Below are 14,268 nucleotides of genomic sequence, written 5' to 3'. Positions count from 1 at the left end.
GGAGAGGGAGGGAGGGGAGAGGGAGGGAGGGAGAGGAGGAGGGAGGGAGAGGGGGAGAGGGGGGAGGGAGGGAGGAGGAGAGCGAGAGGGAGGGAGGGATAGAGGGGGAGTGGGGGGGAGGGTGGAAAGGGGAGGGTGAGGAGGGGTGAGCAGGGAGGGAGAGTAGAGGGAGTGGAGGGTAGAGGGAAGGTGAGAGGGTATATTGGAGGGGACAGGGAAGGAGGTGGAGGGTTGAGGGGGAGGCGTGGGGAAGAGGTGGGGAGGGGCAGAGAGAGGGATGGAGGAGAGGGGGAGAGGGAGGGTAGGGTGGGGGGGGAGAGGGGACGGAGGGTTGGAATGGGAGGGGGAGAGAGAGGGAGGGTAGGGTGGGAGGGGGAGAGGGATTGGAGAGGGGGTGAATGTGCAGGGGAGGGAGAGGGGAGGGGTATTGTGGGGAGGGAGGGAGAGGGATTGGAGGGGGTGAGGGAGGGAGTGGAGAGTGGGCGAGGTTGTGGGGGAGGGGAAAGGATGAAGGGGAGGAGGGAGGGTGGGGAGTGAAGGAGGAGGAGGGGTGAAGGAGGGAGGTGGGAGGGAGAGAGTGAGTGGGTGGAGTGAGGGGGAAGGAGGGGAGAGGGAGGGAGGGGAGGAATGAGGGAGACAAGGGAGTGAGGGGAGGGGGGATGGGGGGGGATGAGGGAAGGAAGGGGAGAAGCAAGTATGGAGGGAGGTGAAGAAGGAGGGAGGGAGAGGGAAAAGGAGGGAGGAGAGGAGGAGGGTGGGAGGGGGAGAAGCAGGGATGGAGGAGGGAGTGAGGAGAGGGAGGTGAGGGGAGGGAGGCAGGGAAAGGGGTGGAAGGGAAGGTGGGGAAGGGGTGGAGGTGGAAGTGGGGGAGGGGAAGGGAGGTGGGGGAGGGGAAGGGAGGTGAGGGGCAGGGGTTTGAGGGGTGAGTTGCGGGGAAGGGGGTGGGGAGGAAGCTGGGGGAGTGGGAGGCGAGGGCAAAGGTGAGGGAGGCGAGGTGGAGGAGAAGGTGGGAGGGAAGGGGAGGGGGAGGAGGGGCAAAGGAGGGAGAGAGTGCGTGGGTTGAGGGAGGGAGGGGAAAGGAAGGAGCAAGGGTGAGGGAGGGGGAAAGGAAGGAGCAAGGGTGGGGGAGGGAAGGGAGGGGTAGAAGGAGCGAGGAGGAAGGAGGGTGGGAAGGAGAAAGAGGGGAGGAGAGAGGAGGGAGAGAAGGAGGGGCAAAGGAGGGAGATAGTGAGTGGATGGAGCGAGGGAGGGAGGGGAGAATGAGGGAAGGAAAGGAGTGAGGCGGAGGGAGGGAGGGGAGAGGGAGGGGAGAGGGAAAGAGTGTCTCTGGTCGAGGATGAGGAGGGAGGAGGGAGGGTGGGGGAGAGGAGGGAGGGAGGGGAGAATGAGGGAAGGAAAGGAGGGGAGAGGGAGAGAGTGTCTCTGGTGGAGGATGCTGCTGTAAGTACAGCAAGGACAAGTGATTGCAATTGTACTGGCGCTGCCCGTTTTGTTTCTGCGCCGTTCACATCGGTGAGGATACATCGGCCGTATGTCGGGTTCAGTGAACGCTCCTTTCACTTTCTGTATCAATCCGCTCGAGGTTTACAAAGGATTTAGTTTGCCACTTCAACCTGTTAACGAAACGGCAGATTTAATCCCGGTTTTGGACCCTTTTATCCTTTCATATTTTGCCTGGAATCCACCCTGGAGTAAGTTTGCAGCTGTCGCATCCCACACACTTGGGACGTCTCACAGGTGTCCGTGGTCATTTCTGGGGCGGGTAATTATTGCCCTGTATTGTGTGCAAGTGAATACTTGAATGATCTGTAAATCATAAGTGATTTCAAACAGCAGCAAGTAATTCAATGCCAAATTTACAACAGTGGGTTAATCACTTCTGTAAATTAAAATATTTGGCCAGACTTTGCGACAAAGCATCTGTACACGTCTGTGATGCCCTGACTTAAGAAAATGAGTTACACAACACGGAAACAGGCCTTGCGGCCCAACTCGTTTATGTTGACCAAGCTGTCTACTTGAGCTACTCCGGTTTGCCTGCGTTTGACCCATATCCCTCTAAACCTTTCCTATCCATGTGTCTGTCTAAGTGTCTATTAAACACTGTAACTGTACCCACCACTACCACTTCCTCTTGCAGCTGGTTCCATATACCCACCACCCTCTGTGTGAAAAAGTTGTCCCTCAGGTCCCCTTTAAATCTTTCCCCTCTCACCTTAAACCTATGCCCTCCAGTTTTAAACTTCCCCCACCCTGGGAAAAAGACTGTGACCATCCACCTCATCTACAACCCCTCATGATTGTATAAACCTTGATAAGGTCACTCCTCAGCCTCCTTTGCTCCAGAGAAAACAGCCCCAATCTTTTCAGCCTCTTCTTATAACTCAAGCCCTCCAGTCCCAGTAACATCCTTGTGAATCTTTCCACTTTTCCTATAGCTGAGTGACCAGAACTGCACACAATATGCCAGATGTGGTCTCACCAATGTCTTGTACAGCTGTAAAATGATATCCCAACTCCTGTCCTCAGTGCCCTGACCAACGAAGGCAAGTGTGGCAAACGCTTTCTCCACTTTCAGGTGACTTGCTCTCGTTCTGAGGTTGGGACTGTACACTCTGCTACAGGTGGGGCAGGAGTTTCTGGGGGAGTGGGCAGCTGGTGGTTTGTGAGGTGGTCTGCTCCCTCCACTGCTTTGCCTGGACTCTGTGTGCTCCCAAACAATGAACTTCAGGTTCTCCATAATGTCCTCCTTCATTTCCAGTGGTCATGGACCGGAGATTCCCTGGAGTATGTGGGGGTGTTGCAGTTCTTTTTAAGGAAGCTTTGAGCACACCCTTGAATCTTATGCGCTGTCTGACCTCGGATGCTGCCTGTGTGGAGCCTGCACATTCTCCCTGCGATGGTGTGGGTTTCCCCCAGGTGCTCCGGTTTCCTCCCACATCCCAACTCTGTGTGGGTTGGTGGTAGGAGTATTAATGGGCATGTGTGAGAGAACAGAGGGAAGTAGGAAAATGAGATTGATGGGAACGCTCAGAGGGCTGGGATAGACTAACTGGGCTGAATAGACCTGTGTTGTAAGAGGACAGATCTTTGACAAGGCTCAGGACAGTGTGATGTTCAGGCATGTGAAGAGCATGACATGCCCAATGTAGCCCTTAGGTTGTAAGCAGAGTCTCACTGCTGGGGTGTTGACCTGTGACAGGACTCTGATTGTTTATCCTTTTAAGTGAATCTGGAGGACTTGGTGTTGATTGTAATTTTCCACTGCCTGCCGTCGGTAGTCCCAGGGCTCAGAAACATACAGGAGACATAGAGTTATACAGCACGGAAACAGGCCCTTCGGCCCAACTCATCCATGCTGACCAAGGTGACTACCTGAGCTAGTCCCATTTGCCTGTATTTGGCCCATATCCCTCCAAACCTCTCCCATCCATGTACCTGTCTAAATTTCTCTGAAACATTGTAATTGTAGCTACTCTACAGCTTCCTCTGGCAGCTCATTCCACATACCCACCACCCTCTGTGTGAAGAAGTTTCCCCTCAGATCCTCGTTAAACCTTTCCACTCTGACATTAAACCTGTGTTCTCTAGTTTTAGAAACATAGAAAACCTACAGCACAATTCAGGCCCTTCAGCTCACAAAGCTGTGCTGAACATAGACCCATAGGCCTCTATTTTTCTCAGCTCCATGTACCTATCAAAAGTCTCTTAAAAGACCCTGTCGTATCTGCCTCCACCACCGTTGCCAGCAGCCCATTCCACGCACTCACCACTCTCTGAGTAAAAAACTTAACCCTGACATCTCCTCTATATCTACTCCCCAGCACCTTAAACCTATGTCTTCTTGCGGCAACCATTTCAGCCCTGGGGAAAAGCCTCTGACTATCCACCCGATCAATGCCTCTCATCATCTTATACACCTCTACCAGGTCCGCCCTCATCCTCCATCGCTCCAAGGAGAAAAGGCCGAGTTCCCTCAATCTGCCTTCATAAGGCATGCTCCGCAATCCAGGCAGCATCCTTGTAAATCTCCTGTGCACCCTTTCTATGGCTTCCACATCCTTCCTGTAGTGAGGTGACCAGAACTGAGCACAGTATTCCAAGTGGGGTCTGACCAGGGTTTACCTCTCAGCTCCTAAACTCAATTCCACGGTTGATGAAGGACAATACACTTCTTAACCACAGAGTCAACCTGTGCAGCTGCTTTGAGCGTCCTATGGACTCGGACCCCAAGATCCATCTGATCCTCCACACTGCCTAGAGTCCTACCATTAATACTATACTCTGCCATCATATTTGACCTACCAGAATGAACCACTTCACACTTATCTGGGTTGAACTGCATCTGCCACTTCTCAGCCCAGCTTTGCATCCTATCTATGTCCCTCTGTAACCTCTGACAGCCCTCCACACTATCCACAACACCCGCAACCTTTGTGTCATCCGCAAACTTAGTAACCCATCTCTCCACTTCCTCATCCAGGTTGTTTATAAAAATCACAAAGAGTAAGGGTCCCAGAACAGATCCCTGAGGTACACCACTGGTCACCAACCTCCATGCAGAATACGACCCTTCAACAACCACTCTTTGCCTTCTGTGGGCCAGCCAGTTCTGGATCCACAATGAAATGTCCCCTTGGATCCCATGCCTCCTTGCTTTCTCAATAAGCCTCGCATAAGGTACCTTATCAAATGCCTTTCTGAAATCCATATACACTACATTTACTGCTCTCCCTTCATCGATATGTTTAGTCACATCTTCAAAAAAATTCAATCAGGCTGGTAAGGCAGGACCTGCCCTTGACAAAGCCATGCTGACTGTTCCTAATCATATTATACCTCTCCAAATGTTCATAAATCCTGCCTCTCAGGATCTTCGCCATCAGCTTACCAACCACTGAGGTAAGACTCACCAGTCTATAATATCCTGGGCTATCTCTACTCCCCTTCTTGAATAAGGGAACAACATCTGCAACCCTCCAATCTTCTGGAACCTCTCCTGTCTCCATTGATGATGCAAAGAGCATCGCCAGAGGCTCTGCAATCTCCTCCCTAGCCTCCCACAGCAGCCTGGGGTACATCTCAACTGGTCCTGGTGCCTTATCCAACTTGATGCTTTCCAAAAGTTCCAGCACCTCCTCTTTCTTAATATGTACATGCTCAAGCTTTTCAGCCTGCTGCAAGTCCTCACTACAATCCCCCAGATCTTTTTCCGTAGTGAATACTGACGTAAATTATTCATCAAGTACCTCTGCTATTTCTTCCGGATCCATACACACATTCCCACTGCTGCGCTTGATAGGCCCTATTCTTTCACATCTTATCCTCTTGCTCTTCACATACCTGTAGAATGCCTTGGGGTTTTCCTTAATCCTGCCCACCATGGCCCCTTCTGGCTCTCCTAATTTCCTTCTTTAGCTCCTTCCTGTTAGCCTTATACTCTTCCAGATCTCTAACACTACCTAGCTCTCTGAACCTTTTGTAAGCTTTTCTTTTCCTTTAGACTAGATTTATTATAGCCTTTGTACACCATGGTTCCTGTATCCTATCGTAACTTCCCTGTCTCATTGGAACATGCTATGCAGAACTCCACACAAATATCCCCTGAATATTTTCCACATTTCTTCCATACTTTTCCCTGAGAACATTTCCCAATTTAAGCTTCCAATTTCCTGCCTGAGACCCTCATAATTCCCTTTACTCCAACTAAACGCCTTTCTAGTCTGTCTGTTACTATCTCTCTCCAATGCTGTCGTAAAAGAGATAGAATTATGATCACTATCTCCAAAATGCTCTCCCCACTGAGGGATCTGACACCCGACCAGGTTCATTTCCCAATACCAAATCAAGCACAGCCTCTCCTCTTGTAGGCTTATCTACATATTGTGTCAAGAAACCTTCCTGAACACACTTAACAAACTCCACCCCATCTAAACCCCTCACTGTATGGAGATGCCAACTGATATTTGGGAAATTAAAATCCCCCATCACAACAACTCTGTTATTCTCACACCTTTCTAGGATCTGCTTCCCTATCTGCTCCTCGATATCCCTGTTACTATTGGGTGGCCTATAAAATACACCCAGTAAAGTTATTGACCCCGTCCTGTTCCTAACCTCCACCCACAGAGATTCCATAGACAGTCCCTCCATGACGTCCACCTTTACTGTAGCCGTGACACTATCTCTGATCAACAGTGCCACTCCCCCATCTCTTTTGCCTCCCTTCCTGTCCCTTCTGAAACATCTAAAACCTGGCACTTGAAGAAACCATTCCTGTCCCTGAGCCATCCAAGTCTATGTAATGGCCACCACATTGTAGCTCCAAGTATTTATCCAAGCTCTAAGCTCATCCGCCTTGTTCACTATACTCCTTGCGTTAAAATAGGCACATCTCAAACCGTCTGTCTGAGCACGTCCCTTCTCTATCACCTGCCTATCCTTCCTCTCGTACCAACTACAAGCTTTCTCTATTTGAGAGCCAAACACCTCTTCCCTAGTCTCTCCAGTTTGGATCCCACCCCCCAACAATTCTAGTTTAAACTCTCCCCAATAGCCTTAGTAAACCTCCCTGCCAGGATATTGGTCCCCCTGGGATTCAAGTGCAACCTGTCCTTTTCGTACAGGTCATACCTGTCCCAAAAGAGGCCCCAATGATCCAGAAATCTGAATCCCTGCCCCTCACTCCAATCCCTCAGCCATGCATTTAACCTCCACCTCATTCTATTCCTATACTCACTGTCGTGTGGCACAGGCAGTAATCCTGAAATTACTACCTTTGTGGTCCTGTTTCTCAACTTCCTTCCTAACTCCCTATAGTCTTTTTTCAGGACCTCTTCCCTTTTCCTACCTTTGTTGTTGGTATCAATATGTACCACGACCTCTGGCTCCCTCTGCAGGATATCTTGGACGCGATCGGAAACATCCCGGACCCTGGCACCGGGGAGGCAAACTACCATCCGACTTTCCTTCCTGCGTCCACAGAATCGCCTGCCTGAGGCCCCTATCACTACTGCCCTCCTCTCTCCTTCCCTACCCTTCTGAGCCACAGGGCCGGACTCTACGCCAGAGGCACTGCCACTGTTGCTTCCCCCAGGTAGGCTGTCTCCCCCAACAGTACTCAAGCAGGAGTACTTATTGTCAAGGGGTACAGCCACAGGGGTACTCTCTAGTACCTGACTCTCCCCCTTCCCCCTCCTGACTGTGACCCACTTGCCTGACTCCCGTCGCTCTGGTGTGACCACCTGCCTAGAACTCCTTTCTATCACCTCCTCATTCTCTCTGACCAGACGAAGGTCATCGAGCTGCATCTCCAGTTCCCTAACGCGGTCCCTGAGGAACTGCAGCTCAACACACCAGGTGAAGATGTGGCTGTCCTGGAGGCTGGGAGACTCCAGGGCCTCCCACATCTGACACCAAGCACAGAAAACCGCACTCATTCTACTTCCTTTCCTCAAATTACCTACCTCGCCTCACCCCGTTACCGCCTAAGCCCATTGAGCCAAAACCCAATCACTCTGCTCCCTCTCACTCTGCTGCCCGCTCCGATGCTGCCCACTGGATATGGCGGTTTGCTTTTTAAACTGCCCGTGCACTAACCGCTTATGTCACGCGCCTGATTAGAGAGAAAAAAACTTAGCTGCTCCGAAGTCCGCCGAAACGACCCCAGGAAAAAGACTGTGACCATCCACCTTATCTCTGCGCCTCATGACTTTTTAAACCTCTATAAGGTCACTCCTCAGTCTCCTTCACTCCAGGGAAAATCATCCCAGCCTGTCCAGTCTCTCCTTGTCCTCAAGCCCTCCAGTTCTGGTAACAACCTCAGGAATCTTTACCCTTTCCAGCTTAATGGCATCCATCCTATAGTTTTGGAGAGATACAGTGTAGAAACAGGCCCTTTAGCCCACTGAGTCTGCTCCAACCATCAACCACCCATCTACACTAATCCAACATTAATCCCATTTTATTCTCCCCACATTCCCATCAACCTCCAGGCTCTACCTCTCAATACACATTGGGGAAAATGTACAGCAGCCAATTAATTTACCAACCCACATGACTTCGGTATGTGGTAGGAAACTGGAGGAAACTCACATGGTCGCAGGGAGAATGTGCAAACTCCACATAGACAGCACCAGTTTGAACCTGGGTTTCTGGCGCTGTGAGACAGCAGTTCTACTAACTGTGCCACTGTGCTGCCCCTGAACTGAGGACAGGGATCACTGCTGCCATGTTGACCATGAGTTCTGTGGCAGGTCTGAGGTCTCGATCTACAAATATCCTTTCCCTCAACTGACCAAAGACTGCGTTGGGGCATTGAAGGTGGTGGAGAACTGGATGTCTGCTTTCACTGGGGGATGTCCTCTGTGCCTCTGGGTGGATGGAACCCACACTGTGATGAGGGAAACTACTCATGGTCCCTGGGAGGAGGTTTCCCAGTGAAGGGACAGCAGGAAGACCCCCTGTAGTTACCACAGCTGGACACTTCCATTCTTGTTGTTGTCTCTGACATGTCCTCTGCTTCCCCAGTGTGGTCAATGAGGCTGTGATTTTGTGACTGAAGCTCCTGAACGCCAGCTCCTGAGGCCTTGTCATTATTCAGTTGGATCGCATGGCACATGGTTGTCCTGCCAACTCCAATGGTTGGCCAAGTTCTCCCTCTGTTGAATTAATTCCATGCTGGTCTCCCGGGCAACTGTGGGAGATCACATGTCCTATCCTGTGCAGTGATGATGTCAGTGTTAAAGACCATTTCAATTCCAAATCTAAGGCATAAAGCAGAATTTGTCTCCTTAACCAATTTATTCTGCCCATCGGTTAACCATTTCCTTGAAATGTTTTTAATTTGGGATTGTGTGATTTTACTGAATGGGCTGGGGGTTCCTTTGATCTCGGATGAATGCATTTTCTACCATTAGTGAGTTAGTGCAGGAGATGAGGTCCCAGTCCAGCTTGCCGTTCTGTCAGTGAATCTCAGGTTACATTGGATCGTTATTTGATTCACCAAGATGCTGGTTTAACTTCCACTAGTTTCTTGGAGAAACGAAGGACTGCAGATGGCCTAACCAGGGAAAAAAACCTTCAGAGAGTGTGCTTTGGGTATATTGGTTTGCTAGTTTGAAGCTTCAGGTATCTAAGTGAATATATAACTGGACAGTGGCCCTTTCTCTCATCCACTGAGCATCTAGACCCAGTTCAATCAGGGCATTATGAACAGTATTGCAACCAGAAGGGATGACCAAGTCACAAGGAATGTCTTAATTCTTCAGCTTGTTAAACATCTCACACCAGTGCATTAAGGAATGTTTGGGGCTTCAGCTGGGCCACCTCGAGGCAGTTGTGCTGACTCTGACCCTTCTGTCAAAGGTTCTTTATTGAGCCCGAGTTTTGACCAGCAGGCTGGGCTGCTGAATACAGTTCACCTGGGATTTCTGGAAGTTGCCAGCTTGGACGTCATGTGTAATTAAAGACCTAGCCTGGCCAACCTCTCCCTATAGCTCTTGTCCTGGCAACATCCTCGTAAATCTTTTCTGCATTCTTTCCAGTTTAACCACATCTTTCCTATAACAGGGTGACCATAACCATACACAGTACTCCAAGTGTGGCATCACCAATGACTTATAAAACTGCAACATTATGTCCCTGGCTCCTTGTGGTGTTCCGAGCAATGGCGTTGTCAACAGCTGGGTCAGCAGCTTGGCAATGGGCTTGTGACCCCACCTGCCTCACCTGTCTGGCATCTGCCTGCCCATGGACAGTGATGGAGTATCATGGTAATGGTCCATCACAGAAACCTGCCTCTCCTCCATTGACTCTGTCTACACTTCCCACTGCCTCAGGAAATCAGCCCACACAATCAAGGACTCCTTCCACCCTGCACATTCTCTCTTCTTCCACCTCCCATCAGGCAGAAGATACAAAAGCTTGAGAATGCTTACCACCAGGCTCAAGGACAGCTTCTATCCGCCTGTTATAAGACTCTCGAACAGCCCTCTCATACAAAAAAGATGCACTCTTGACCTCCCAATCTACCTCGTTATGGCCCGTGCACTTATTTGTCTACCTGCACTGCACTTTTCCTGTAACTGTAACATTATATTCTGCAATCTGTTTTTTTTTCCCTTTTCTACTACCTCGATGTACATACAGTACCATGCAAAAGTTTGGGCACCACTGGTCAAAATCTCTGTTACTGTGAATAGTGAGTAGAAGATGAACTGATCTCAAAAAGTCATAAAGTTAAAGATGAAACATTCTTTTCAATATTTTAAGCAAGATTAGTGTATTATTTTTGTTTTGTGCAATTTTAGAGTGAAAAAAGGAAAGGAGCACTATGCTAAAGTTTGGGCACCCCAAGAGATTTGAGCTCTCAGATAACTTTTACCAAGGTCTCAGACCTTCATTAGCTTGTTAGGGCTATGGCTTGTTCACAGATATCGTTAGGAAAGCACAGGTGATGCAAATTTCAAAGCTTTATAAATACCCTGACTCCTCAAACCTTGCCCCAACAATCAGCAGCCATGGGCTCCTCTAAGTAGCTGCCTAGCACTCCGAAAATTAAAATAAATGATGCCCACAAAGCAGGAGAAGGTTATAAGAAGATAGCAAAGCCTTTACAGGTAGCCGTTTCCTTAGTTCATAATGTAATTAAGAAATGGCAGTTAACAGGAGCGGTGGAGGTCAAGTTGAGGTCTGGAAGACCAAGAAAACTTTCTGAGAGAACTGCTCATAGGATTGCTAGAAAGGCAAATCAAAAACCCCTATTTGACTGCAAAAGACCTTCAGGAAGATTTAGCAGGCCCTGGAGTGGTGGTGCACTGTTCTACTGTGCAGCAACACCTGCACAAATATGAACTTCATCAGAAGAAAACCTTGCCTGTGTCCTCACCACAAAATTCAGCATCAGAAGTTTGCAAAGGAACATCTAAGCAAGCCTGATGCATTTTGGAAACAAGTCCTGTGGACTGATGAAGTTAAAATAGAACTTTTTGGCAGTAATGAGCAAAGGTATGTTTGGAGAAAAAAGGGTGCAGAATTTCATGAAAAGAACGCCTCTCCAACTGTTAAGCACGGGGGTGGATCAATCATGCTTTGGGCTTATGTTGCAGCCAGTCGCATGGGGAATATTTCACTGGTACAGGGAAGAATGAATTCAATTAAATACGAGCAAATTCTGGAAGCAAACATCACACCATCTGTAAAAAAGCTGAAGATGAAAAGAGGATGGCTTCTACAACAGGATGACGATCCTAAACACACCTCAAAATCCACAATGGACTACTTCAAGAGGCACAAGCTGAAGGTTTTGCCATGGCCCTCACAGTCCCCCGACCTAAAAATCATCGAAAATCTGTGGATAGACCTCAACAGAGCAGTGCATGCAAGACGGCCCAAGAATCTCACAGAACTAGAAGCCTTTTGCAAGGAAGAATGGGCGAAAATCCCCCAAACAAGAATTGAAAGACTCTTAGCTGGCTACAGAAAGCGTTTACAAGCTGTGATACTTGCCAAAGGGGGTGTTACTAAGTACTGACCATCCAGGGTGCCCAAACTTTTGCTTTGGGCCCTTTTCCTTTTTTGTTATTTTGAAACTGTAAAAAATGGAAATAAAAAAGTAATCTTGCTTAAAATATTAAAGAAATGTGTCATCTTTAACTTTATACCTTTTGGAAATCAGATTATCTTTTACTCACTTAGCTTTCACAGTAACAGAAATTTTGACCGGGGTGCCCAAACTTTTGCATGCCACTGTATGTAGGGAATGATCTGTCTGGATAGCACACAAACAAAAGGTTTTCACTGTATCTCAGTACATGTGACAATAATAAACCAATTACCAATTACAATGGAGTAACTTGTGTTCAGGGGTTGCACAACCAGCCCTTAGTTAGTGGTGTGTGAGAATCTGAGCAAGAGAAAATTTAGAGGAGCAGTTTAACAGAACAATAAATCCATCTGGGAGGGAATGCTCTGTCCAATGTGTGACTCCAGATCTCATTAATCTGAAGGACTCTTAACTGCCCTGTGTCGTGGCTCAGCAAAGTGCCTGGTGGTATCATGTCCTACCTTGAGAAAAACATTAATAAAAGTGGGCCGATGATCCAGCATTGACCTCGTCACTGGGCACAACCGATCAGTACTCCTTGGAGTTTAGAAGAAGGAGGGGTGATCTTATTCATACAATATCATTAGAGGGCACAACAGGGGAGATGTGGAGATCTTTCCATCACTGGGAGAACCTCAAACATGGGGACATATTTACAAGGGGATGGTCATTTAAAACTGAGGTGCAAGCTTCTCACAGAAGTGGGGGGTGGATCTCTGGCGTTCTGTACCCCGGAGACTGGATCACTACTTTCAGAGGGAGGAGATAAAAGATCAGGGAATTGAGGACTGAGGGAACAGGAACAGAAGAGGAGATGAGGCCTGGGACAGATCAACCATGACCAAAAATGGGAGGTTTGAGGTCCTGCTGCATTGCCTAATGTTCCTGTGACACAGACTGTCCGAGCTTGGTCCAGCTGCAAAGTCCTCACTGATTCCCACTGGAGAGATGACCCATGGGCAAACCCAGCCAATGAACGAGGAGAAGGTGAGAACCCTTTCCCCATGGCAGGGTGTCGAAGTCCAGGTGGCAAAGGTTTAAGGTGAGGGGTCCGAGGGGGCATTCTTTTTCACCCAGATGGGGTGGGGGGAGGTGAAAACAAGCGGAGTTTACACTGGTGACAAGGATGAGAGGGAAGCTTTCGCAGACAGAGAACTGACAGTTGAAACTATATTGTGGTCGTCAAGAATTACAGACAAATGGTCACCACAGATCTCATTGTTAACACGAATGTTAACCCCGTGACCCACAGGACAACTCTGACTTGACCTTCCAGGTTTGACGTGTTAGTCAGTAGATAGGGAATTTCCACTCAGCATAATGGTCCATTGCTGGGAACTGAGCCTCACCACAGCCGGGAGTGTGTTCACTTTGTGGGTTCAGTAAACCCTCACTGATGCACAGTGCTACTGGTTTTACTCTGCAATTAGTGGGGCAACTGTAGGCCAGGTGTGACTGTAGAATTAGGATGCCTGTAGGAGCGGGGTGCACTTTTGAGGCAGGATGGTTGTAGGGGTGGGATGGTGTAGTGGTGGGACTGTTGTAGGGTTGGGCACTTGTAGAGAAGGTCACTGAAGAAACTGAGCTGCCAGTCCAGGCCTCCAATCCCATCGTCACCCGGAGTTACCCAGTGTTACCCATCACAAACCTCCCTCAGACTGCAGGATTTGGTTGTACATTGGTACCTCCGTGCTCCCCCCACAGCGCTCTGGGTCCTCCGGTCTCAGGTATGTGCCACACCATTCTTTCAAGAGAACAGCTCGGGTTGTGCGTCACTGAGGCCGTGCTGGGAACTGGGGGGATCTCTGCCCCTACTGGTGATCCCCAGCAACAACTCCCCTTGGGCTGGGTTTGAAGAGACTGCCTGTGAGGGAGGGTGGTGCAGGTGGGTGATCGGGAGGGGCAGGGCCCAGGGTTGTATGTTGGCCGGGAGGGTGAGTGTGGTCTGGGGACAGGAGGTACCTCCTCCACGTGTCGGCAGACTGCCCGATCCTCTGGCCTTCTCTCATCCCCTCCCTTCGGCTGTGGTGGGGGCTGCCGTCTCCATCCCTTCGACATAGAGTCAAAGCTCCTTCACTGTCCCAGACGAAGTCTTGACAGATCCTGCCAGTCCGAACTGTGGGAGAGAATGTTCACCGGTAAACAAGGAGGTTCGGAAAGGCAACACGCAAAGAGAGATAAAAGCCCGAGAATTACTTTTCATGGAATGTTGTTGGCCACCAACTGGAGTTCGATGCAATTAATACCACCGTCAGCAAGGTTGGGAGCCCATCCTCAGACTGTGTCAATGGGACAGCAGTATGCTGAACACCCTGTCATTCTTGACTCAAGGGCCACCCACACCTCCCCCAATCGGTGGTTCCCACCCGACCACCCTCACATCTCCGCACTCCCTGTCCGAGCCTTCCATGTTGCCATCTGGACATCTTCAGTTGTCTGGACCCTAAACTCAGGAGCTCCCTTTATACAACACCCTGCCTCCTCCTCCTCCTGAGACACACCCCTGTGACCAAGCTTTTGGTCATCTGTTCTGCTGCCCTGTGTGGCTGAGTTAATTTTTGTCTGATAACTCTCGGGATGTGTATTGAAGACTTATAATATTGGAGATGGTACCTAAATTTACTGCTGCTATTCATTAAATGTGTATCAATGGATTCATTAAA

Source organism: Pristis pectinata, chromosome 1 (assembly GCF_009764475.1).
Source record: "Pristis pectinata isolate sPriPec2 chromosome 1, sPriPec2.1.pri, whole genome shotgun sequence".
In the NCBI taxonomy this organism is placed as follows: Eukaryota; Metazoa; Chordata; class Chondrichthyes; order Rhinopristiformes; family Pristidae; genus Pristis; species Pristis pectinata.
Note: the sequence above shows the minus strand (reverse complement) of the source record.